Raw genomic sequence first — 26,384 nt, forward strand, 5'->3', positions numbered from 1 at the left:
TAGTTACTGCCATTTTGCCTAGTCTCCCACCATATTGAGGTACACAGTCTACCTTGCAGAGCAGCATCCTCACTAGTCGCCCTTATTATTGTCCAGATATCAGCATTTGCTGCAGATGCATTTAGATACCAGAAAATCCTGCAAAGTTGGAAAATCATATCTAGCCCTCATCCCAGGAAATGACAGCACATCATCATAACCAATCTGTTGAGCCAAAGTGAGAACCACTGTATGAGTCCAGACCTTACCTAGAAAAGGATTCTTGCCAATTTTTCAGTCTAGATTACTCTATAATGTCAATTTAGCCTGTGATCATGAGTCAAGCTGAAAGGGTTGTGTCAGCTCAGATTTTGCTCAGTTAACTGAGTACCAAGACAACTCTACCAAAAACAGCATTTTCATGAATGTTGGAACTAGGATTTGGGTTCAGAAATAAACAATAGAAACCTACATAAATAACAACTTTAAATATTAAAAAAATTATGCACAAGATCATGTCATTTTGTCTCATAGCATAAAGCAGTGCTTTAAGCATATCAAATATGGGCAGAAAGAGAGGATGGCCTTGTTGGGGATGCCTCTCAAGGAGGAAAAAAGAACAATATTGAAATGTGAGAGGGAGCCACAGATTGCCCATACTTCTTGTAAAGGATGAACATGCTGAGAATAACACCACACCTGTTTTTGCTCAACAACTTAGTCAGGGTAGGTTGACAATAGGATTAGGTACCAGAAATTACCTGATGGAGTTCTTTAAGCAATGACTTTCTACTGCTCTAACTGATTTCCTGCACTGAGAAGGGTATTGGATTAGAGGGCTAACAAGACCCCTTCCAACGCTATGCTATGATTATGCAAATTACTATAATAACAGGGACAAGAATAGCAAGTTGAATTGAGCAACTGAACTCAGAGTCTCTGACTTTACCATCTACAAAGGAGGAGGAATTGGCAAAGAAGGTGGATCATTTCCAAAGAAGAGGGAACAGTGGAAAATCCCCACTGCCTTACCAGCTGAAGGTTCTTGCCAAGAGGAAAATACACAAAGTAATATAAATATTTTTAAAAGGTATGCTGGGAAGTAAAAAAGAACACTGGGGCGTGGTGCTTCTAAGGGTGTTTGTGTGTGTTTAAATGGGATTTTATTTCTCACCGAGGTCTTCCTTATGTTTCTTATTTTTTGGTGTGCTGGAGTTGAAGAGAATTTTACCTCCCTGTTTCCCAGTCAGCAGGAGATCACATTGACCTTTGCAAAAATCAGTTTCCACTGGAGAAGAGAGTACTGGAATAAAATGGGATGGCAGTGAATATGTGTTATTTATAAATTGGGGGAAATTACAGGAACATCTCAATAGACACAGCATGATTCAGTCTAAAGTTACAACTTACACAGCAACAAATACCGTATTTTTCACACCATAAGACGCACTTTTTTCCACAAAACAGGGGGGTGGAAAGTCTGTGTGTCTTATGGAGCGAAGAAAACAGATTATATTTTCCTGTTTTCTTCTCCTAAAAATTGGTGCATCTTATGGAAAGGTGCGTCTTATGGAGCGAAAAATACAGATTTGCAACCACAAACAGATGTGCCACAAAGCCACAGTTTCCTGATAAGCACAATCAAAGTATTGTGCGTATTTGTTTAAAAGTAAGTAAAATAAGGTGTGTATATTGCTTACACAAACACATACACATATTCCTGATAAAGAATTCTGTGTTATCTGCAAGTGTACATAACACTGAATATGAACTACCAAAGTTGGTCTAGTTAAAAAAATTACATGAACTCTTTCATCAGGAGAAAATCGCTCATTTTCAAATTGTTCTGTAGACCAAAATGTGTCATATTACATAAATGGTGGATCCAAAGAATTGCCAGCATATGAAGCACAAATTTCTGCCTTTATTCTGTGGGGGTTTTTTTAGCCACCTCCCTTTGCAACCCCAAAACCAAAAGAAAAAGTTGCTACTCAGAGAGGTGAACACTTGCAGCAGGCTTCTGATGTGGGGGGAAGCATGGTAAAACCGCTCCTTAAATATCTCACAAGCTGGCTCAAAAGCTCAGTGAGGCCTCACTGTGGTCACACCAGGAAAATCTCCCTCTATGGTTATGTGACTTTTAATCGTGTTCCTGTTGTGCTTTGAAGTCACGTAGTATCAAGTCATTTCTTTCCAGTTCAATAAGTGCCTAGAACTTCTTGTTGAGACTGTTTAACAGAAATTAACTTACACACCAATGAAAATGCCATGGAAAAAATGTAAACAAATGTAAAACATGCATGGTGACAATAATTCAAAAAAAGCTGCGATAAGATTGTTCACACATGCAGCAACACAATATATTTTTAAAAGATCTGCAACAACAAAAAGTAGAAGCCTTCTGCCCAGTGAAATTTGGTCTGCAGTTACCAGGCTTTGCAGAGTAAATGATTCACTAATGGCTTTGCATCATGTGACTGCAAATTTAAATTATGAAATCAAAGGGAGAGAACTGGAAAATATTTTGTTGGTGTGACTGTTGTCTGAAGTAGGTATCTGGCTGAAGAGCCAGAAAGCAACCCTTTCCGGGTTTTCTAGCTAGAGAGTACTCAGAAAGTCTTCTACAGGCGCCCTGGGACTGTGCAGCTTGCCCAAGGCCACACAGGCTGGCCCTTCTCCCAGGAGGCACAGATGGGGGGAATTGAACTCCCAGCCTCTGGCCCCGCAGCCAGAGATCTAACTCAGGGCCTGTCCAGACAGAGGTATTTGGAACTGCCTGGTTTGTGCTTAAAAGGTTCTTGACTCCGGTGAGATCTTCTTTTATCTCTCACTTGGGAGATCCTTCAGTTCACACTGGAGATTTATATTTTCCCATGAAAAGGGTGCCCACAGCTCTTTGCATTGCTGTCCTAGGGCTGTGCTGCCCTGTGGGCATGAAGTCCACGCAGCTCCCTTCCTTGCCTTTCCCCACAGCCATCTTTCAGCTGACCACAGTGACTCTGGGTTTTTTTTTGTTTTTGTTTAATAAAGCAAGTGGCATATTGAGCGAGCTTCCACCTAGCAAGATATTAGACTTGTGCTGCATCAGTTAGAGAAATATGAAAAAAGAGAGAAGATGATGAAAATAAAGGAAGGGGCATCGCTCTCCTCCATTGTAAGGATGTGTCACAGGAGACCAAGTCCAGGATCATTCACACTGTTGTATTTCCAATCACTACATATGAATGTGAAAGCTGGATAATGAAGAAAGGTGACAGGGGGGAAACATTAGTCATTGAAATATGATGCTGGAGGACAGCTTTGCAGATAGGACAAACAGGTGGGTCCTAGATCAAACCAAACCTGACCTCTGGATGCAAAAATGACAAAACTGAGATGGTCATACTTTGGAGACATCACAAGAAGGGAAAAGACAATAATGCTAGAAAAAGTTGAAAGCAGCAGGAAAAGAGGAAGACCAAATATGAGATGAATTGACTCCATAAAGGAAACCACAGCCTTGAGTTTGCAAAAGCTGATCAGGGCTATTAATGACAGGACATTTTGGAGATCATTCATTCATAGGGTCACGATAAGATGGAGGCTACTTGACAGCACATAACAACAACATATACATTAATCATCTCTTCCATAAATATTTATCGGTACTAGTGACATGTTGAGTATGATAATAAGAATTAACCCATGCCATTAAGTCAATTCTGACTTATTGTGAATCTTCCCAGGTTTTCTACATATAGGATAGTCAGAAGTAGTTTAGCATTGCCTTCTTTTGCCTTGGGACAGTGCAGCTTGCCCAAGGCTACACAGGCTGGTTCTACACCAAAGAGACATAGGGGGGATGTGAACTCACAATTTCCGATTCCCTGGCCAAGCGCTTAACACAATGAGTATAGTGTAAACAGTTTTTCCAGCAGGCTTATGAGACAGAACAGATCACTTCTGTCTCAAAATTGTAAACAGACCCTCTCTGGTAACCAGTCTTTAATATCTCAGAGGGTGATTGCCTTGTTTAACTGACTGTATTATTAATTAATTGTATGCTATTGAGTGAATTCTGACTTACAGCAACTGTTTTCAGGGTTTCTAGGTAACACGTACTCAGAAGTGGTTTACCTTTTCCTGGGGCACCCTGGGGACTATGCAGCTTGCCCAAGGCCACATAGGCTGGCTCTTCCAAGATGCACTGTGGAGGACTGAACTCTCAAACTCTGGCTATGCAGCCAGATACAGTAGTACCTCGGTTGATGAATTTAATGCAGGACACTATGTAATGCGAAAAATTCATACACTGAAATGAATTTGCCATAGGAACGGGGGCAGCGCGATAAACCTCCAGACACAATGCATCCTGGGGAAACGTCCTTCGTACTGCAGAAAAAATGGTAAACGGAGGCATCATTTTCAATGGATTTCCTTTCGTAAACCAAAAACTTCGTTAACCGAGGCGTTCGTAAACTGAGGTACTACTGTACCTAACTCACTGAGCTATCCAGCCAATATTACTACCAGGATGTTTACATAATAAGTAGAGATGGGGGCATTTGTATACAAATGTCCACTGCACAGGCAGACATAATGAGGGTCCAGCCCCCTGGGGCAGGACCCTCCACTCACCTTCCACTTTTGCTGCAAGCTCTGCACTCCCTTCCTATCGCTCTGGAGCTCGCAATCTGCGAGCCACTCTTCTACCTTGCAGCGAGGCTTGTCCTCCTGCCAGGAGTGGCTTGCAGACTGCCAGCTCTGGAGTGATAGGAAGGGAGCGCAGAGCTTGCAGCAAAAGTGGAAGGTGAGTGGAGGGTCCTGCCCCAGGGGGCTGGACCCTCATTATGTCTGCCTATGCGGGAGTATTCATATACAAATACTCCCATCTCTATTCGCAAGTGTGTTAAGAATGATCTCATTTCATTCTGTCCCACCCCTATAACCTGAACCCACCTGCATATAAATCTGTGGCTTGAATATAGTGTTCTGTACATCTCAAGAAGTAGCCTATGTCCATGAACGTTGATGATAAATAAAATTTTCTGGCCAAAGTCGTGTTAAAGCAAAGTATGCTGTTTATATGCCACCCCATAACATGTATAGCACTATCTACACAGTTTAAATTTAATTATAAAGGTTCCACATTGCTGCCACCCCCAGGGAGTTGGATACTCAATTTACCGACCACAGAAGGATGGAAGGCAGAGTCAACCTCAAGCAGGCTATCTGCACCTGTCAGGATCTTACTCAAGTTGTGAGCAGAATCTTGACTGCAGTACTGCAGTTTGACCACTGTGCCACGAGGTTCCTGTTAGTTATAGCCACTAATGTAATGCAACCAGCATAGATCTCAGTGGTAATCTGCCATAAGAAGTTAGCATAGGCATTTGCTGTCATTCAGTGAGTCACACAATCACGCAACTCAATGTACACACCAAATGCCTATGCTAACTTCTTAATTTAGGACAATTTCTTACCATATGTTGATGCCAGCATAAAAACCCAGCAGATTTTGGGCTATAAGCTTCAAAGGGGCCACAAAACTCTTTGCTGTTGCCACAGACTAATATGGCTACCTCTTTAAAGAAAAAAGAAGGAAGTACTGTATACCTAATGGCAGTATTGCATAAAAACATACACCACCATGGTAGATTCATCAATTAAGGTTAGAACCTACAAACCATTTAGCTGGTGCCTTTATGGACCTTTATCCTCCTGAAAAATCGAGCCTCTTTGACTTTCATGCTTAAGGGCACCAGATCATTTTTCAAGTGGAACTGGCTTTCTTAGCCAACCCAGGCTGAAACTGAATATGCTGAAACATATTTTAAATGGGAAAATACCATTTTACTCCTTACATTCTTAGAAAGGGGCATTAAAACAATGTAAATTGCAAGAAAGACAGAAGCACAGTCTAAATAAACTGTCTGTAGTATCAGATCAATATCAGGTCAGTCAACATATTATGACTTCTCAACAGAGAGGTCTCATATAGAAAACAGCTACAAGTGGCAAGTTGCACCATTGCTTTTATTAAAGGATTATGCTTGCTTTGCTTGGAACCTGAGCAAACTTTTATTTGCCTCAATAACAACTACCAAGAATAACTGATTTATCTGGGAAGGATGGAACATCATCCTCCATATGGGTGTGTGTGTCGGAAAGAGGTCAAAACATAAAGGAAAAACAGTTTTGGAAAAAACCTTTCTAGACACCACATCTAATTTTTAACCTAGTAGATTTTTTATTTTAAAAGGGAAAAAAGCACAGTACGTTTTTTATCCTAGTGAGTGTGTGTTTTACTATGGCTATTGATGGGCTTAAGTTTTTTTTTAAAAAAATGGAATAATCTCTAACACATTCAGATTGGTCGGCAGTGTGTCTTTAGGAGCTCCAGGAAAAGAGAATCAGATGGATGTCTGATCCGTTACCTTCCTTGATCTTGCTCAAAGGAGATAATGTCAGAACATCTGAACACGCAGCATGACAAAAGGAGCATTTGGTTTATGCCGGCTTTTGCTTTCCAATACCATTTCACTTTCGAGATATCCATTAAAGGAAAAAAAGAAAAGATGACATCGCAAAGTTAGTGTGAAATGTTCTGTATTTTGTGAAATGTGTTAAGCTAACAACAGTCTAGTCTATTATCATTATTGTCATATAACCTTTAGCTGGCATGTTAGGATGGCAAGTCATTGAAGTATTTTCTCTATGGCAGCTCTGGTAGTCTTAGATGGAATTCTTGTACGTGTTGTAGCTTACCGATCCCTCTTCCTCCTCCTTCTGCATGATGAAATTTCCAAAGTCAGATTATCTTTTAAGCTTTCAGATCTTACAAGGTCGTTCCTAGGATGAAGAAGAAGAAAAAAGACTGTTTTTGGATAAACAACAACAAAATTATTTGGTTGAATGCTGATGTTGAGACATCCAGAAGGAAAGGCAGTGAAGCAGCAGAGGAGAGCCACTCCAAAACGCTGGACAAGAATGTGCTGCAGAGGTGGTGGCGGATGGAGTTCTTTCAGAGTGTCAGTAGTTTGATCTCTTGCCTTTTAGCCCATCCCATGTGTTCACATTCTTTTACACAAGGCATGGCCCTTTAACTCTCTCCTTTGCTTTTGTTCTGTAGCTTGAAGTATCCCGGGATAATTCAATGCCACTCACAGAACAACTGACTCTGGGGAAAAAAAGGCATGAGAAGGACATAAAGAGAGATACTAAATAAGCTCTATTGCTCACACAAAGCGGAAATGAGAAGATCTAGAAACTCAGGATGAATTACAAACTGACTTACAGCAGGAGGGAAATAAAAGCAAATAAACAAGCCAATGGAGTTTACATAGACACAGCAAGAGGCAAACTAACCCCATCACTCACTTCTAGAGCTACAACTGAATCTCTCCCTATATATAGGGTGCAGGAATCTCTGCATTATTTTTATTAATGGCTAATACCTGTCAGTATAGTACACCTGATGGAATGGGAATAGTCTGTATAACACAGGCTCTATCCATCTTTTGCATGCTCCAGACTGCAGTCTTGTTTGCCCCTCTGAACTTTATAGCTGTCATTGTGAAGAGACCCTACTCAGTTTTGCCTTTTGGGCCACAATACCCTGTTTCCCCAAAATAAGACCTAACCTGAAAATAAGCCCCAGTATGATTTTTCAGGATGCTCACAATATAAGCCGTACCCCCAAAATAAGCCCCAGTTAAGTGAAGCCCCGCCATCCACCACTGTGCAGCAACCAGAAGAAGATGACGTGACTGTATTTGAATAAAGGTAGATGGTCATATATGAAAAAATAAAACATCCCCTGAAAATAAGCTCCAATGCATTTTGGAGCAAAAATTAATATAAGACCCTCTCTTATTTTTGGGGAAACAGGGTAGATCAGTCTTCCAAAGGCTGATGCCTTTAAAAGGTCAAAATCAACACCCAGTGTAGCAGTGTAGCTCCTAATGTGAAAGTGAGGACCTCAGAATACACATCATTAGAAGAGGGAAATCCTTGAGCAATAAACATCTATGATTGCTAAGTGGTCACTTTTCCCACTTCTGAACTATGTAAATTTGTATTGTTTATGATTGGTTGCCTGGACGTAAACGTATTCTTTTTCTCCAAGCATGGTTTCTCAAATGCAAAAGACTGCCAGAATTATGTCTTTGGAACAGTAACATGATTTCAGCTGTAATGATGGGTTGTCTCTAATGTATGGTTGGGCACTGAAAACATGGTAGTGCCCAAAGAACTCCGGAAGAAACTGAGAATGCAAAACCATAAGAAAAATATAATCCAAGCTAATTCAGTGTGGCTGCTCAAAAGAATTTCGTAGCGATTTAGCAAAGTTGAATTTTTCTTGCAGAATTAAGATCCAAACAGAGCAAAATAATTTTACCTCCTGGACCATTGTAGAGCAGGAGAGTCAAACTGGGAAGAGGCCAGCTTTTTTCACAAGGTAAGAGAAAAAAAGGTAGGGAAGCAAGGCTACTGACCACATAGGAGGAGAGAACAAATACATACAAAAGAGCTCTTCTATTGGTTAAAAGTTGTGTGAGTGAAGAGATTTTAGCAGGCAAGCCTCTGCTTGATATTTAAAACAAGCCAAATATCTTAACACAATTACTGAAATACAGCAGAAACTGTGTACTATGGGCTGTTGGCTGGCCCCCCCAAAAAAATCTCGGCCTGACCGCTTTTTGTTTGCTTGTTTGTTCTGCTTTTAGGCCACTTCCCTGGAATGCAACAACAAGCAAGCAAAGCTCAATTTTGTGTCCTCATTTTAACCCATCTTACCTCAGTTATGTAGTTGGTTTTCAGTTATATACGTTATGTTAATCTGCCCGGTACCTCCAGATATGGCAGCCTGCACCTCCTGTTACTCCCAGCCACCACGGGCACCAGGCACCGGCTGTGCATATTGCAGGCCAACACATCTGATCTCCAAATGACCCTAAAGTGGGAGGGTCTTTAAATACCTTAACAGATTGGACAGTTGGTCCAAAACAGAAACATTTGCAACATAGAAAAATGCAGACTTTCTCATTTAGGCAAGGAAAATCAGATGCACAAATACAGAAGTGGTGGCAGCTGCTGGCTTGATGTTAAGACATGTGAAAAGGATCGAAGAAGGCTCCTGGGCAGCAGCCCTCTTACTGCCTCCTTTTTCAACCTAACACAAATACTGTAGAATCAAGGCAGCTGTAAGGGAGCTGATGCCTGAGGCAAATAAAGAGAACACCAAGCTCCTTTGAATTGATTCAAATCTCCATGCCTCGTAGTAATACAGGGACTGAGAGGGGTCTGCCTCTAATTGAGAAACTGGAGACCAACTGAGATCTCTGAAGTTGAGCAAACATCCTTATCTGCACACAGACAAGAATTCTTTTTTAAAGAACAGGATTGAGATCCATTCATTTAATGACTGGTCAGCTTGACATTGATTATAAAGGAAGGTTTTGGAATAAAAAAAATGAAACTGTCTGAGACTGCTTAGAAAAGAACATGATAATTATTAAAAGCCAGGATGATTTCTCAGAAACAAGTTGTGCCTGACTAATCTTATCTCTCTTTTTTTAAACTAAGTTGGAATCTTAGAAGGTTGGAGGAGTGCTATAGATACAGTTTTACCCTGATTTCAGTAAGGCATTTGACAAGGTCCCCTATGATGTTCTTGTAGCCAAGCTGGTAAAATGTGGGTCAAATGTTGCTGGGCTGTATCTAAAGAGAGTTCATTCATTGTTCCCCATCATCCTAGAGTCCCACAAAATTCTGTCCTGGGTTCAGAGTTTTTCAGCATCTTTATAAATGATAGATGAAGGAAAAGAGGGGAGGCTCATCAGATTGGTGGTTAACATCAAATTGTAAGAGGCTGCAATACTTAAAAGGCAAAATCAGGATTCAAGATGACCTTAGCAGATCACAGGACTGAGCCATAAAAAAAATCAAACGAGGAGTTGACTTCATTGGTTATTTATCCAGTAATTTATTTTGGAAAGGGCATTGATAAATTTGAATTAAACCCTATTGGATAATGTGGGGAAGTTCTATTTAATCACAGTTGTTCACAGATTTTAAAAAACCCAGCATTCTGTAGAAAAATAATGTCTGGTGATATGAACACAGCTTGAGTGAGTAACTAGCTTCATGACTGACTCACTGCTGAGTGACTACATAGCTCTGTCTACAAACTTTCTGACTAAAAAGAGCAGGAAAAGGAGACTCTCTAGGCATGGCTGTCCTCAAAATTCTGAGCAGAGAGGGGACAATTGGTTGCTGCTGGATTGACTGACATTCTCCACAGTCCAGAAAGCCCCTCCCCTAGCCAGTCAAATCCTCTTAAAGGCAACATACAATAAGGATGTTGGCAAGTGGAATATATACAGAGGATGATGAAAATGGTAAGAGTCTGGAAGCCAAGCCCTGTGAGAAACAGTTGATGGACTTGGATGTGCTCAGTTTAAGAAAAGAAGACTTAGTGTTGATATGATAACCAACTTCAAATATTTGATCGTCTGTCATGGGATGAAGTAAACTTGTTTTCTGTGGTTCCAGGGAAGGACCCAAAGCTGATGGATTAAAATGACATGAAAGGAGATTTTCACTAAACTTTAGGAAGAACTTCCTAAAAATATGAGTTGTCTGGCACCTGAGAAGGGGATGAATTCTCCTTTATTGGAGGTTTTTAAACAAAGGCGGTCTGTCAGAGATGTGTTAGCTGTGGAATCCTTTGTTTGGCAGGGTTTTGGACTTCATGACACTTGGGATCTCTTCCAGGTCTCTATTTCTACAATTTTAGAGGGTCTGAGAAGTCTGACTTAGATGGATAGGCAATATTTACACCAGACAGTTCTCATTTCTCCAATACTCACTGCGGTCTCCAGTTCCTTTTTTTTTTTTTTTTTTTTTTTTTGAGTGCTGTATCTCCCAGACTTTGTTCATTTAAGATTTTTTTAAAATGACTCAGTTATCTGTTTCTAATCGTGCTTTGCCTTTGGTGACAAGAAGACCCATCTTCATTCTCTTTGTCAGGGTTGGGCGCTGTTGCCTTCTCAGTATTATTAGAGCATCAGCCCTAGCTGGCCCAGCCAATGCTTGGGGATACTGAGAGCTGCATTTTAGCAATATTTAGAGAATCACAAGTTGCCTGCCCCTGCTCTTCATTTAGTGAGCCTTTCGGGAGGGAAAAAGTGTAGGATTTTTTTAAAGTTGCATTGTAAGTTTGTGCTATGAATCTCTTCCTGCTAGTTGTCAACCCATGCCACTTAGAGAGGGGTCCCTCAGCGTGGAAAAATAAATTTATAGGTCTCAGACCACTGCCTGAAGAGTGAAGAATATGGATGTCAAGTTACTTCATTAAGTAGAATTGTGTGCATCACTGTCAATATACCTGGTTATATATTTATTTATTTTACTCTATACATTTTATATCTCATCCTCCCTCTTTTGAACTCAAAGGGGTGTATATGGTCACTTTATCTTCACAACAGACCTATGAGGTAGGTCTTTCTGAGAGAAAGAGAAGGATCCAAGGTCACTCAGTGAGTTTCACAGCCCAGTCGAGGCAGGGTCCTTGATCTTCCAAGTTCCAGTTCAATACAAAAAAAAAAAATTTAAAAAAAACATGTTGGAGCGTTTTAGATGTTGACTGGAAAAGGATTGGCTGGGAAGGACTTTTCAGGGCTGGGGTGACTGTCAATGTATCCAACACTAACCAATAGTTCCCTTTTGTTTCTGAATTGAAAGAGAGCCCTGCATCTTTGCTGTGTGTTGGCTTTTCCCTTCTCTAGAGTATGTTGAGGTGTGTTGATGAAAGCAGTTTTGTTTATCGGTTTGCTGTTCAATGGTAAGTAATGAAACCTTTTATTATTTTGCCTCTCAGAATGAGTTAGGTAAAGGTAAAAGTTCCGCCTGACATTTAGTCCAGTCGTGTCGAACTCTAAGGTGTGGTGCTCATCCCTGTTTCCAAGCCATAGAGCCAGCGTTTGTCCATAGACAGTTTCTGTGGTCACGTGGCCAGCACGACTAGACACGGAATGCCGTTACCTTCCCACTGAGGTGGTACCTGTTTATCTACTCACATTTTTACATGCTTTCAAACTGCTAGGTTGGCAGGAGCTGGGACAAGCAATGGGAGTTCACTCCGTTGCGTGGATTCGATCGTACGACTGCTGGTCTTCTGGCCTTGCAGAACAGAGGCTTCTGTGGTTTAACCCACAGCACCACCACGTCCCTTCTATGAGTTATTGACACTATAAGTGCCAGTTAATGAGAAAAGGGATGGTCTACTCTAGGGAACGTGAAGATATTTTGCTCTGTGAATCCCTGCACTTCTGCTGTGCAGTTAGAGGAATTTAACCAGAAATTCAACACTCTGCAACAAAATGCACTTTGCATTTAATGACTCTGGCTTGAAATTTTGCAAATAAAAAAAGAAATGCTAAGATACAAAGATTCTGTTCGGATAAGAGGATGTTGGGAACCCTTCATGGTTTAAGCAGCCATTATTTCCCTTTGGATGCACAATTGTTGGTGAAAATGAAAGTGCCTGTACCCCAAAAATTGCTGTCTGGCTGGTAGACAGGAGGAGAAGCTAGTGCTCCGTTGGAATTCCAAATGCAAGGCAAGACACGAAGATGGGGTGGGGAGGGAACAGGGAACTGCCATGGCAACGCTTCCTGCCCACATGAATAGAAAGGCTTGTTTGCCAAAACTTAATTCTCTCTCTTGAGATATGTAAATAGTCAGAACTGGGGAAGGGGAGGGGGGTATTTTCTCAGCTAAGAACTGCCTCAACTGAAGGGCTGTAATAAATACAGATTCAACGTGATAAGTTCTCATCAACTGTACCCTTTCCGCTCATTTACAAAATGTGCTTGATTCAATGTTTTTACTGAATGAAACTGCAAGACCTCCCTCTTCTCTGCTTAAGAATGGATGGTTAACCCATCACCTATTTTGTTTGTCAGCTACTGTTTCAAGCCACATCCAAATTTAACCAGTTCTTGCTGGACTAAAGGGCTCTGTCATCCATGAAAGGGAAAGAGAGAAAGAGAGAGAGAGAGTGCAGCTAGATGCTTTGCCACAGAGGGCCCAGAGAGGCTTTGTCAAAAGCCCAGGGAGACATGTGGTAATTTGGTCCCCCAACCAAAGCACCACCTTGAGGGCAACAGAGGAGCACAGTGTTCGAAAGAAATATTCATTTATTGCAGTCAAATGTGATATTTCCAATAAAGCTGTAGCATATCCTACAACGGTATTCTTTGACTTGATGCCTTCCAAAGGAGCTAAACTCCCATAATTTCTCAGCCAGGTTTGAGACAACATGGCAACAGCTGGAACAACCTGCAAGGCAGGACTTTCTATATACAGATTTGCCCCGTGCACTTTTAATCTGGGGCAGCTACATTTGTAGATGGCAGAGTTTGTGTCACTCATGAGGGGAAATGTGGGTTTCACAAACACACTCCTTTTTAATAGATTAAAGTTAGTATTTTTAGAGTACTTTGAGGATATAGCAGCATCCTTAACTATCAGGAGCTGAGCTGTTTGCTTTTCTTACCTCCTTTGGGAGAAAAATTGCCCTAGTTAAATAATTGTCTCCAAAGTGCAAATGTGATCTGCTCCTGAAAAGGATTCCTTTTAAGCAGGTGGGGGTGGGCAGAACAGGATAATTCCCCAAGTATATTCTATGGGAAATCTACGGTAGTCCTCTCCCTCAGGCATATCATGTTTCAGTGCTGCACTGGTAAATAAAATTCTCAGCTAGCCAGGATGTAATTCTCCCAACTATCTTTCAGAACAGAAACAAATAAAGTCACAAGAAATGCGGGGTTTCCTTTTTTAAAAAAAGATAAGTTGGGTTTATGTATCTGAATTTTAAAATTTTTCTTTTTCTAGAGTGGGACAGTATATACATAGTCAACGTATCCTGTCCTTACCATAAGTTTTTTTAAACCATAATGTAAGAGTCTTGTTTGATCACAGCAAAGATCCAGCTAGTTCTGAACATCTAGCACTAACCAGCCAGAAGACCCAGAGAATCTTACAAGCAGGGATTTTTTAAAAAAGCTCCTTCCCATCAGAATTGGAGAAAACATTCTTTACTTGCTCAGAGACATCTGGATTGAGGTTTCAGAACCATTGGATATCAACTTCCACTGTGCCACTGAGATCAAGAAAGGCAATAACCAAGTCTGGTCGAACACTAGTGAACAGGTTTATTCTAAATCATGTTTTCAGGTAGGTTTTCTCCACTGATTACAGTGCTGAGAAAATGATGCAACAAACCTTCATGAAATGGGATCATTGTAGTTCGCTGATTATTACCCCTAAAGGCATAGTAACCAAGAAAGGGGCAGAAACTGAACCTCCAATCTCTGACCTTTGATATGAGAAGGTGGTAGATGCAAAGTTAGCTTTTTCTGCTTGGTAGAAGAACTACACTAGGGTGAAGTCTGTGGATTGCAGGACTTTGCACAAACAGGGAAGACTGAGAATGCTGACACGAAACATATTGAACCAATTCATCCCCTTGGGTCATTTCATTTCCTTGTGTGAAATAACAAACAACTTATATAACTGAAACTTGGCCCTACCAGAGTCCAAGAAGGGAGGGGCTGTGTCTGACTTGGGTTTGTGACTAGTAATGGAATGAGGATAGGAGGCCCAGTAACAGATGGGTACGTTCGCATGAGGTAGAGCCTGGGCAGCCTGAATCACCATGAAAATGGATAAACAGGAAGGCAAAGGAGAAAAACTTGACCTCCCGAATTATTCAAAAATGTTTGAGTTGAAACAAATATAGCCTTGCTAATGTGCAAACTGGTATGCAACCACTGGGGTGCATACAGACATAGTTTAAACAGGTTTCAGACTACTTTAAACAGCATACTCTTACCCAGCTCCAGATCTGTTTATGAGCAGTTAAGACACTGGTCTTTGTCATCTCTTTTTCTCTCCTCTCAACCAAATTTGTTCCCACCCCTCTTTTAAAGCAAACAGTTTAAAGCACAGGAGTATTTGAATGTTGATGTATTGATTATGTTTATTTGTTTTAAAAGCAGCAAACTCTTTTGAGAGAGAGAAAGGCGGTGTGTGGATAATATGTCAGATTCTGTTGCAAAATAGCAGAAAAAGTTTGTCCTGAACTTGATCATACATGTGCTTTATTTCTCAACATTGTACTTCCCTTTTGGAAAGCTTGCCTTTTCTCAGTTTACTGTGCCTGAATCCACATTTGGAACTCAAGTTCAGAAGACAACCTGAACTGTTGAGACAACCTTCCCTAGGATTACAATTCCTGTCACTCCCCAACCAGCATGACCAGATTCTTAGGGCTCCTATCAAGCACATACTTTCTACCTGTGCCTAGTCATCCAATTTGGGCCAAGGAGAGGAGAAATTGGACTCTTCCATTGTTGATTACCTTGGATTGTTTTCCCCTGCCCTCTTCCCTCCCAGATCAATTTCAGTTCCTGTAAATCTCTCATAAAAATTGTGCAAGAGTGGAAAAGCACATATTTACAAAAACCACTAAAGGCAGAATTGGTCAAAGATGATACAGTACTTGGTTTGCAGATTTAAAAACAGACGCACAAACTGCTACCAAACAGATGACTAGATAAGTACAATTCACATGACTCTCTTCAGACTGATTTAATGCATGACTTCATGCAAGCAAGGGCACAAAAATGTCTTTGTTTATCAGATAGTAAGAACAACATCCTATAGATGCACATTTTTATAAATGACTTTACAAGGGAATTAAATCACTTAATGGAAGAAACGGCTGCCAAATCCACTTAGAAATTAATCACTTTTTCCTAGGAGGCATAGCTGTCACAAGGGCTAGCCTACAACATTTTGTTTTCCGGGGCTTATGCCAAAATAGTGACCACTGCCACTTGGTAAACACAAAATATGGCCATCTGCCATACCCAAGAGCACATTGGTTTCTGTCACACAAGACTGGGAAATGGCTAGGGAGGGACTCTAGAAGAACAGCTGAGGGTTTACCACTGCTATCTTCCAGCATGTGCAACTTGAGGTTGTTGTCAAATGGTAGGGCTGGCCCTGGCTGGTCCTGAGGCATAATGAGGGAGGCCATTGCTCTCATGTCCTGTTTTGGGGTTTTCCACAGCCGTCCAGTTACCCACTGTGGGAAGTAGCATCCTGTCCTAGACAGCCTTTGGTTGTTCTTAAGTTCTTAGTATAAACTTAATCCTGTCAGTTTTGCTTATCCTACTCTATAATAATCACATTAACTGTTTGCAATATACAAATAAATGATATTGCCAAACCATTGCTGACTACATCTTCAGCAGCGTAAATCCACACTGGTTAAATTAGCATCAGCTGTACAAATTGCTCAGAATTCCAGTTCACACAACCTGGTGCCTGATGGTGGATGAGGAAGGCTGATAGCTCAGCAAGACTGAGGGGAAAACATCCTGCAGGCAGGAGATTCTTGAAAAAAAAATTGGTTGGAACTGGCACACCCCATCCCTCCCTCCCTTATTTGTACTCTCCTCACTGGCTCTTAGCCTTCTTTCATGCTGAGTCAATTAAAAAAAAAAACAGAAGAAAATTTCCCCACAGCTAATGTGGCAGAGATCCATACTGAATGTAAAACTGATATTTGGAAAGCTAAAAAAGAGAAATAACTTGTCTGATGGGTACCCCAGGAATCCTCTCTTTTGTTCAGAAACTGAAAATACTTTTAGCTGGGGAGAGGGGATTTGTTGCTGACTGGAGGATGTGGGGGGGGGGGAACCACCACACAGCAAACAGAGATAAACAAGTTGTTCCCTGTAACTTGATCACTTCACAGTGAGAATCGTGCAGCCTTATATAGCTTGGGGCACTGAAGGTCCAGGCTGATGCCTGTGTGTTGATTGGCTGCTCAAGAAGAAGGGGAGGATTGTTTCCAGGCAGACTTGGAAGAATGGGATGAAAGGGTGTTGTTGTTAGCTGGGAAGGTGAAAGTTCTGGGATGGTGTGGGTGCGCATGCACAGAGAGGGTTGGTGTGCTGGAGTACAAACAGTACTTGTTTTGAATCTGCATCCTCCATTGTTCCGTGGCTGGGATGTTGGCCATTACTTTTCTTTTAGCCAGAATGTAGGACATGAAGAGATAATTAGATGTAATGGCAGCAGTTCCACAGTTTCAATGCAGAGGACAGTGAGCATGTATCTAGGTGCCCTGTCCCCTGTAACAGAAGAAGGGATGTGTCGGCTGCAAGTGAAAAACCTGGCTTGTGTCTGTGTCTTGCCCCTGTAATAGCTTCTTTCTTTGGGGGATCTTCCAGAGGGATAATATTATCTGAACAAAAATAAGACAATACCTTGCAGTACCTTAAAGAAAAGCAATCAAGCAAAGAGACTCCAGGCAGGTCAGTAATCACTGTGTGGAGAATTCACTGCCTCTCACTGGCACATCCTTTTTACTTTCAACATCAGACTTCTGCTCCTTTGTTTCAGTGTGGTTGAGGAAACTCCACATTTACACAGACGGAACCACAGCTGTCATGCTCAGTTTGCCTATGAGCTGGCAAAATCCTCTGCCAGATTACAACATTTTGCTGCCTGAAACAGAGCCCCAGTGCTGGCATACTTGTGTGCATACAAACACACCCTGTTCCCTTTAAGACTGACACTTTAAAATGAGGCTGGGGGGGCACCTGTGGGACCAGGAGGTATTTGATTCCCCAGCCCAAATTGAAAACCCATTGGCAAGTGATTGGTTTAGGTTTCTATTGATAGCAACCTGTTTATTCCCCCTGCTAGGGATGGGCAGGGACACAGAGAGGAGGGAGCATCAGAAATGGAGAAATAAAAGCAATGATCTACATACTTTGACTCTTAGCCTTGCTGGTCTTAGGTTTGCAACCTCTCGCGGTGCCAGAAGGAGTCTTAGAGAGTAGCTGTGTTTCTTGGAGTCTCCAGACCCGGGTGGAGGGCAAATCTCAGGTAGAGCAATGCTCAAGAAGGCAGGGAAGGATTGGTGCTGGATAGATTGTTAGTCACCTCAGTCCAGAAAGGTCTTTCCCAGTCTTACCTACTAGAGGAAGCATGTGAGGCTGTAAAAACTCCAATTGATTCCCCTTGAGGGAATAGGGCCATTCAAAGAAGAAGAAGAAAACAAATCAAAATTGAATTTCCCAGCCTTTCAAAAAGTCTTGATCTGCCATTTAGACAGAGCCTGCTTTCCTCTATCCATGCCAACACCACCAACCATACTGGTGCTTCTGAAAACATGCTGCTTAACCCTGCTGCATGACCAGCCCTAACAGTGTTAGTCGCAGAGCTTGAGAAAGTTCATTTTGGTCTATAACTCCCTGAATGCATATGAACTGAGGAATTCTGGGGCCAGTAGTGTTTTAAAAAAGGAGCATGTCCAAGTTGTGGCAATGAAAGTAGGAGGTTGGGAAAGGAAGCTCCTTGGAGGAAGCAGAAAGTCAGAGCTTTATTTACATCTCCTCTTCATTCAGTAGTTCGAATACATCCCTTGGGTACTGTGTGTCTCATGTGCATGTGTGTGCGTGTGCATGTGCACTCGCTGAGGGGTGACGTGGGGTGGATTGGATGCCTGGAAAGGAAACAGATCATCCCCAGTTTGGATTTTCCCTTTCTTTGCATTTGTCAGATAGAAAAAATAGGCTGCCATGAATATTGCAAAAGCATGAACCTACCTGTTTCTATAAATCATGAGTCTACATTTTCCCCTCTATAGCATCATCCACCCATTTTATATTTTTCATTTTTAAAATTACAAAGCCCAGAATCCCACAGGCTACAAACCACCGGCCATGAGATTTGGGCATCTGTATTCCCTTCCACACAAAACAATAAAAATAAAAACAAAAAAGCCAGGTTTCCCCTCCTTTCTAACTAACTCCACATCTCCTGTTTTCCCCAAATGTATGCCAATGTTTTGTACTAACTTTGCATTGTTTTATCCCAAACCCCAAATCTGTACCCCTCCACAACAGGTACATAAATCTCACACAAGGGATACACACAGTGTGTGTTGTATATGTGTGTTGTATTGCCCAATATGCCAAATCAAACAGATAAAAGGAATCACATCCTAAATTTACAAGCTGTGAATTAATGAGAAAGATATTCACTTGCATCCTAAAATTAGCCTTGATAATCCTAAATGATCACTATTTTGTTGTTATTGTTATTATTGTTAGTATTAGTATTAATTCTTGTTAGATTGAAACGTTTCGCTACCCATCCAAGTAGCTTCTTGGCAAGAAAGACGTCTGGTTGCCATCATTCAACTTCCAGATAGCCACACCTGGATGACTGAGAATCTTCACAGATATTAGTATTAATATTTTATTGTACTGCACTTCTTGTTTCTCTGCATTGCTGGTGCAATGGGCAGACTCAAGGGTCAAGTTTAAAAATTAGGAGTCAAATCCTAAAAATGTATGGGTAAAATGACTTGTTTTCAAGATCACTGATTTCTGAATTTCAGGAAGCAAATTAACTGCCATTGGCAATTGTTTTAAATTGGTAGCCAAAGATTTTGGAACAATTCCAGTTGCTGAAATTAGTATTAGAAGGACGATGAATGGCCTTGCTTCCGTATTCTTTTAATTTTTTTGTCTTTATATTTGGTACTTTGCCACATTGGTACTTGTTGATGGAACTCCAACTTCTCTAAGGTTTTTTGTTGCATATCAAGAAGTATAATATGTGGCTTATTAAAGTCAACTGTTTTATCCATTATTAGTTGCTTGTCCCTGCATATTATTACAATTTTATTTTCTAAAACTGGAGGTATTTGAAATTTATAATATGGAGGGAAAAGTGTGAGTAATCCATAAGATCTGGCAAACTGCTAAGAAATTATTTTTGCAACTTGATTATGCCTGCACATGTAATCCATTGATGCCAGTTTGGAGCATCCAGTTATGATACGATGAATTGTTTCTTTAGGTTCAATGACAGCCCTTACGTACATCACTTACAGCTTCCTTCATAATTATTTTATAATAATACCTAACGGAAATAACTGTTGTTGCTGCTATTGTAGTATATATATTAACAATATGACAGAGTGATAACTAGGGTGGGGCTAGTGTGATTTTGACTGAGGACACCAAAATTTAGAGACTGCAAAGATCCTATTTATTCCTCGGTATTTATTCCTTGCAAATCCTGCATTTGCAAGCCTTGCAACTTGGTTATTTTTCAAGGAACCACACAATGTCACACAATCAGTCTACATCTCAGGGGCCCCAAACTCCAAGATTGCCCTTCCCACATCTCTCATTCTTTCCTTTTCTCCTCCGTCCCTACATTTTGGTACGCCTAATTCAGGCCTAAGTGCTGTGCATATTCCTACAATGTGGCAGCAGTGAGAGGCAGAGGGCTGGTAGTGCTAGGGAAAAGATTGCCAGGGATGCAACAGTGAGCCAGGGAGGAAGATGACACTGTCTGCCTGCTCACTCAGCACGTTTCCTGGGCCTCATGCTGGACAGAGAAGGTGCCTGGTGAAGGTAAGTGGGCACTTCAGAGGCTGGAGATAGGGTGTCTGTGCTGGACATGGTACATGCTACTTTCCTGGGTACCAAAACTGCAAGTTATGGCTCAGCATTTATTCTTTTTAAATAGACAAATAAATAAATGTATACCCTGCTTTTACACATAAGACGCCCAAGGCAGATAGCAACGGTTAGTTCCAGACAGGATGCCAAAGCAAATAGCAGGAGACAAACCTCACAACAATTCCATCCTGAAGGACAAAACAAGAAAGGCAGCAGCTAACTCAGTCAGAAAGTCCCTGTCAAACTCAGTCAGAAGGTCCCTGTCAAAGAAACCTGTGGAGACACCCAATTTGTTAAATTTATGGCTCCCCAAAAAAAAAAAAAAAAAAAAAAAAGGAAAGGAAAGGAAAGGAAGGGAAAGGGGGGGAAAGCCAGGAGGAGGAGGAAGATTGTGCTAACAGGAGCTCCACAGAACTGAGTCAGCATTCAAGTGGAGCCTGTGTCTGGGTCATGGTGTTAATGGTTATGGGATGGGCTTCCACAGTGCACCAGCACCATGGTCACTGGCTCAGATAAGGAGGAAGCCGGCAGCTTTGGGCTCCCAATTTCACAGGGTCAGTTGGCTCCATCTAGTGGGCAGTTTGGTGTACACCTAGCCGCTGCTTGTAGATTCCTCTCCTTCAGTGATTCTCAATCTTTTCTGTCATGACTCCCTTTTATAATATCCAAGAAACCTGTGATTCTCGCCACATTTCCATAAAAAGCTATTTTAATTGGGCAAAGTCTTCTTGTCTCAGAAAGTAGAGGCTTCATTCTCCTCCAAGGGGCTGTTTTCTCATACAGGCTAACATACAAGCTTTCATATTCAGCTCCAAAAGGCCAAGAAAGAAATGATTTAACAAGGGCTACAAGACATATAAGGTGGCTTGCAACCCCCCCCCCAGAAAACATTATGCGATCCCTTTGGGGGCCTTGGGTAAACACTGCTCTAATTAGACTGGAGCCAATGTTCTTGAGTCAGCTTCATGCATCTAGGTTCTCGTCCAAATAGAAAACAACTTTCCAGTCTCATGATACAGGTCCATTAAAATGATATGGGGTGCAGAGTGAAAGGAATCAGTTTGCATTATCCTGAATTCCTCTGTTCCATACACTGTCTGACAGAGAAGCAAAACATTTCTAATCATGTTACAATAAGATGTTACATAGAAACTATTTAGATTTTTACCTTTGGCATTCCAAGGCACTAATATTGTGGAGAATGTTTGTAAAACCTTCTAAAGAGACCCAATAGATTAAGAGACAGCAATAGGGTTTGCCAACGATGCATACACATGCTGACATTGAACGCCAGGTGGGGTACATGCCTATCCTCTTTACCATTTTATTTTAACAATAATCCTGTAAAATAGGTCAGGCTGAAAGCATTAGTGTGACCCAAAGTCACCAAATGAGCTTCACAATCAAGTGGGGATTCCTAATCTAACACAGTAACTATTACACTAATGTATAGAGAACTTGGAATCTTGTATTCCATTGTCTGTCTTCTAAATCCTTTGGATTTCAAGAGGTTTGGGATCTGGATATACTGTAATGTTATGTTTATGTCCAGAAATAATGGGAGTAACCTTGACATGTATCTCTTTATATGTCAACGGCCCCACCCACGTGGGTGGCCACACACTTGACTTGGTTTTTTCCACTAATGGGAGCGAGAGTGGTCCGATGGTGACTGACCTTGAGTCGGTACCCTTGTCATGGTCAGACCACCACCTAATAAAATGCACCCTTAAAATGGCTCCCCCCCCTCGCAGGGAGCAGGGACCTATTGTTATGGTCCACCCTCGAAGGCTACTGGATCCGATTGGATTCCAGGAAGCCATGAGAGGTGTACCGGCTGACCTGGCTGGCGCTCCTGTCGAGGCTCTGGTCGATGGCTGGTTTGCCGCAGCGACTAGGGCCGTTGACACGATCGCTCCTGAACGCCCTCTCCGCCGCAGAGACCGCCCGGCGCCCTGGTTTAATCAGGCGTTGAAGCGGGTCAGGAGATGGCTAGAGCGCAAGTGGAGAAAGGACCTGACGGATTTCAATCGAATAGCTGTCAAGGTCGCTACTAACCTTTACCTTGCCAAGGTAAAGGCTGCCAGTAGATCATTCCTCGCTAACCGGATAAGCGAGGCGTTCAATCAGCAGGCGGAATTATTCCGCATAGTACGCGACCTATCCGGAATTGGTCTGGGCGATGGGCCTCGCCCTAGCTTTTCACCAGACCAATTTGCAGCATTTTTTAAATCAAAAGTGGAGACCATCCGCCGGGACCTCTCTCTTTTTTTGAATACAGTGAGTCGAGCTGAGATGTCCAGCGCTCCGTCCTGCCCGGTGACATTTGACTCTTTTCAGCCTGTCACGCCTGACTCTGTGGCCAGGGTGATTGATCGCTGCCGTGCCACCACCTCCTCCTTGGACCCTTGCCTGGCCTGGCTAATCAAAGCAGCCAGGCCTTTAACAACAGAATGGGCCACGGTAATAATCAATGGATCTCTCCTTGAGGGCAGATTCCCATCTGCCCTCAAGGAGACACTCATTAGGCCCATTAGGAAGAAACCTAGTTTGGCGGCGGATGAAATTGCCAATTATAGACCCGTCACCAACGTTTCTTTCTTAAGCAAGGTGGTCGAGAGGGTGGTGGCCGATCAGCTTCAAGCGCTCCTGGATGAAACAGATGCCCTGGATCCATTTCAGTCGGGCTTCAGGCCGCGCCATGGTACAGAAACGGCATTGGTCGCCCTGTGCGATGACCTACTGAGGGAGGCCGACAGGGGCAAAGTGTCCCTGTTGGTTCTCCTCGACATCTCAGCGGCCTTTGATACCATTGACCACGGTATCCTCCTGGGGAGGCTCTCCGAGCTGGGAATAGGTGGTCGGGCATTGGCCTGGCTCCGTTCCTTCTTGGAGGACCGTCCCCAGAGAGTGCAGCTTGGGGAGAACGTCTCGGCCCCGTGGAGCCTCAGTTGTGGGGTTCCACAGGGGTCGATTATCTCCCCAATGCTATTTAACATCTACATGAGGCCGCTGGGTGGGGTCATCAGGGGGTATGGAGCTCGGTGTCATCAGTACGCTGATGATACTCAGCTCTACATCTCCTTTCCACCTTCTGCAGGAGATGCCGTTCTGTCCCTTCAGCGCTGCCTTGGGACCGTACTGAAATGGATGCAGGAGAACGGGCTGAGGCTGAACCCGGACAAGACGGAGGTACTGAGGGTGGGCCCTCCCACAGTTGGGGATTTGGGAAACTCCCTCTTTTTTGAGGGAGTGACCCTGCCTGCCAAGGACGGGGTTCGCAGCTTGGGGATCCACTTGGACCCGGCGCTCACCATGGAATCACAGGTGGCGTTGGTAGTCCGCTCCGCCTTTTTTCACCTTAGGCGGATAGCCCAGCTGCGGCCCTACCTTGATTTTGGGGGCACTCACCATCTTGGTACATGTGCTCGTAATCTCAAGATTAGACCACTGTAATGCGCTCTACATGGGGCTTCCTTTGAGGCTGCTGCGGAAACTACAGGTGGTGCAGAATGCGGCGGCCAGATTACTTAGTGGAGTGAGGAAATTCCAACATATCTCACCCACTCTGGCCGCATTGCATTGGCTGCCCATACGATCCCGCATCGACTTCAAAGTGCTGAACGCCTACTCCCACCAAGTTCTACCCATGTCACTTGTGCGAGCCAGGAGGTGAAGCTGAGGAGCCTAACGCCGAGGGAGGCCCGGAAGGAGAAGACAAGAAATCGGGCCTTCTCGGCGGTGGCTCCTCGCCTCTGGAACAATCTCCCTCCTGAGATTTGCGGGTCTCCCTCGCTGGGTATCTTTAAGAAACAATTGAAAACATGGATGTTTGGGCAGGCCTTTCCATCATATTCCTCTTGACCTCCTTCTTCCCTCTTTACTGTTTCTGTTTTGCACTCTATGTAATGTATTGTAGTGTTTTTACTAATTAGAATTGCTTATTTATATTGTTAGCCGCCTAGAGTGGTCCTCACCGACCAGATAGGCGAGGTATAAATTAAATAAATAAATAAATAAAATAAATATAACTAGAAAGGCTCTGAATAATTATAAATCATGGCCTACTAGACAATTAACATCTTTGATTCACAGGAGAAACAAGGATCTCACTCAAGTCTTCAAGCCCAGCAAAATGGATATAGATTAGAGATGAGCAGGAATCAGTACAATGGCAGTTTGTGATGATTCATGGTTCATCAGTGTCCACAAACCACGAACCACAAAACCATGCAGATTTTTTTTAAATGAACTGTTTCGTGGTTTGGGCCCATCTCTAAATGAAGGGGGCTTCTGTAGCTCAGCTACACAGAAAGCCCCCTCTTGTTCGGTTTCCCAGCCCATGGCCCTCTTCATAGGGCCCAGGACCAGGGGTGGGGACTCGTGAGTTGAGACTTGCTGTCAGTCTGACTTAAGTCATACCCGTGACTTGATGGGGACTCAGTTTGGGGCTAATCCCCCAATGACTCGCGCTTGACTCACCACTTTGGAACCCTATTTCCAAGTTGCATGTCAAGTCTGCCCGTTGCTGCCCTGCCCCCCCCCCAGGGCCTGCCTATCCCTGCCACCGCCACACACTGCTGTCCTCAGTGTTTGTTTTTGTGTTGTTTTTTCATTTCATGCCTATCTCTAGTATAGATCCTGTCACAAGCAGCGGAGGTAACGTATGGCAAAATGCACTCCATCAGGATGCATTCTCACTGGACATTAGGCTTCCTCTTTTGGATATTACAAAGGCTAGGCAAGTTCTTTACAGAGTTCCAAAGGGTTTTCTCTTGTTCGGATATAGCATGATGAGAAGATGGGACATGCACATTTCTGATGTCACCATAGTTAATATTCTATACTATTATATTATTTTGCTTGTTTTAACCTTTTATCTTTATGGCGTTGAGTCATACAGAATACATTATTGGGTTAAAACCAAAAGTTAGTCCCAATTGGAGTACACCCATTAAAATAAATGGGACTTTAAATTACAAGTAACACTCATTCCACTAATTTCAATGAGTCTATGCCAGTTGAGCCCAATAATGGATTGAGCCCCCCCCCCACCTCCAGGCAGTGGTGAAGCCTGATCCCATAAGGACTTAACTGAGAGGAAAATCTCCTCAAATTCAATGGGGTTTAGTGCCAGACAGGTGTGCACAGCACTGCAGACTTACTTGGTTGACTCCCTGGTTTCAGAGATTCTGTTATTCATTGTCCCGCACATTTTCCAGACTCTCTCTGCAGATTTCCTCAAAAAGAAAAGATACATAGTAAGCCATGTTTTTGCAGCCAATGCCATGGTTTATATTGCCCCTGTGCTTGCAGAAATTCATGGAACCACACAATCACTGGGTAGAAGTTAGCTGATTAGCCCTGATTGATTCATCAGTCCCTGGGTGGGTTCAGCTTAGCTATGTCCCTATTGCTCCAAATTCCTCATTAGGATATTAATAATTCACAGATTTGTGGTTTGCCAAAGCACAAGAAGTTTGCAGATTTTGGCTCTGTCACAATAAGAGCTGAATTATGTCTTATTGATTTTAGAATGTTTCTAATCATGGTCCAGCCAAAGTTAAGAATACTTGGGACACATTTATTTCAACAGAAAAGCTTGATCAACCATTAGCTTGTGTTCAGCCCAATGTTCTCTCTAAGCTGTGTTGCACGCATGCACAGAGCTCCATTGGGCCTGTGCACCAGCAGCCAATGTTCTCGCCCATTGAATTCTGATTTTGGCTGGAGCCCCACCTTTGCACATACGCATGGGGTGAGGCTCTCATGCAGCAGAGTTGAAAACTACAGGAAACATTGGTTCATCCCTCTCCAGCTGAAAACAACATCGATCCTGACAGGGCTTAACTGTAGCTG

At 42.6% G+C, this 26,384-nt stretch overlaps 2 long non-coding RNA genes across 4 annotated transcripts in view; one reads left to right on the plus strand and one right to left on the minus strand.

The window, feature by feature from the left end:
* LOC140706744 (uncharacterized) overlaps positions 1-9,174 on the minus strand; it is a 94,241-nt gene extending 85,067 nt beyond the window's left edge. Inside the window, exons 1-2 of one of the 3 annotated variants that reach the window (XR_013544608.1) lie at positions 8,758-9,174; positions 6,630-7,138 (exon numbers count right to left, since the gene is read on the minus strand). This is a non-coding gene — a long non-coding RNA (uncharacterized LOC140706744). The remainder of the gene's footprint in view (positions 1-6,629; positions 7,139-8,757) is intronic. The other 2 variants (XR_013544609.1, XR_012086588.2) reach the window with 2 other exon arrangements.
* A 2,511-nt stretch (positions 9,175-11,685) lies between these two features.
* Positions 11,686-26,384, plus strand: part of LOC140706746 (uncharacterized) — a 66,269-nt gene continuing 51,570 nt past the window's right edge. Inside the window, exon 1 of the long non-coding RNA XR_012086591.2 lies at positions 11,686-11,806. This is a non-coding gene — a long non-coding RNA (uncharacterized LOC140706746). The remainder of the gene's footprint in view (positions 11,807-26,384) is intronic.

Source organism: Pogona vitticeps, chromosome 4 (genome assembly GCF_051106095.1).
Source record: "Pogona vitticeps strain Pit_001003342236 chromosome 4, PviZW2.1, whole genome shotgun sequence".
In the NCBI taxonomy this organism is placed as follows: Eukaryota; Metazoa; Chordata; class Lepidosauria; order Squamata; family Agamidae; genus Pogona; species Pogona vitticeps.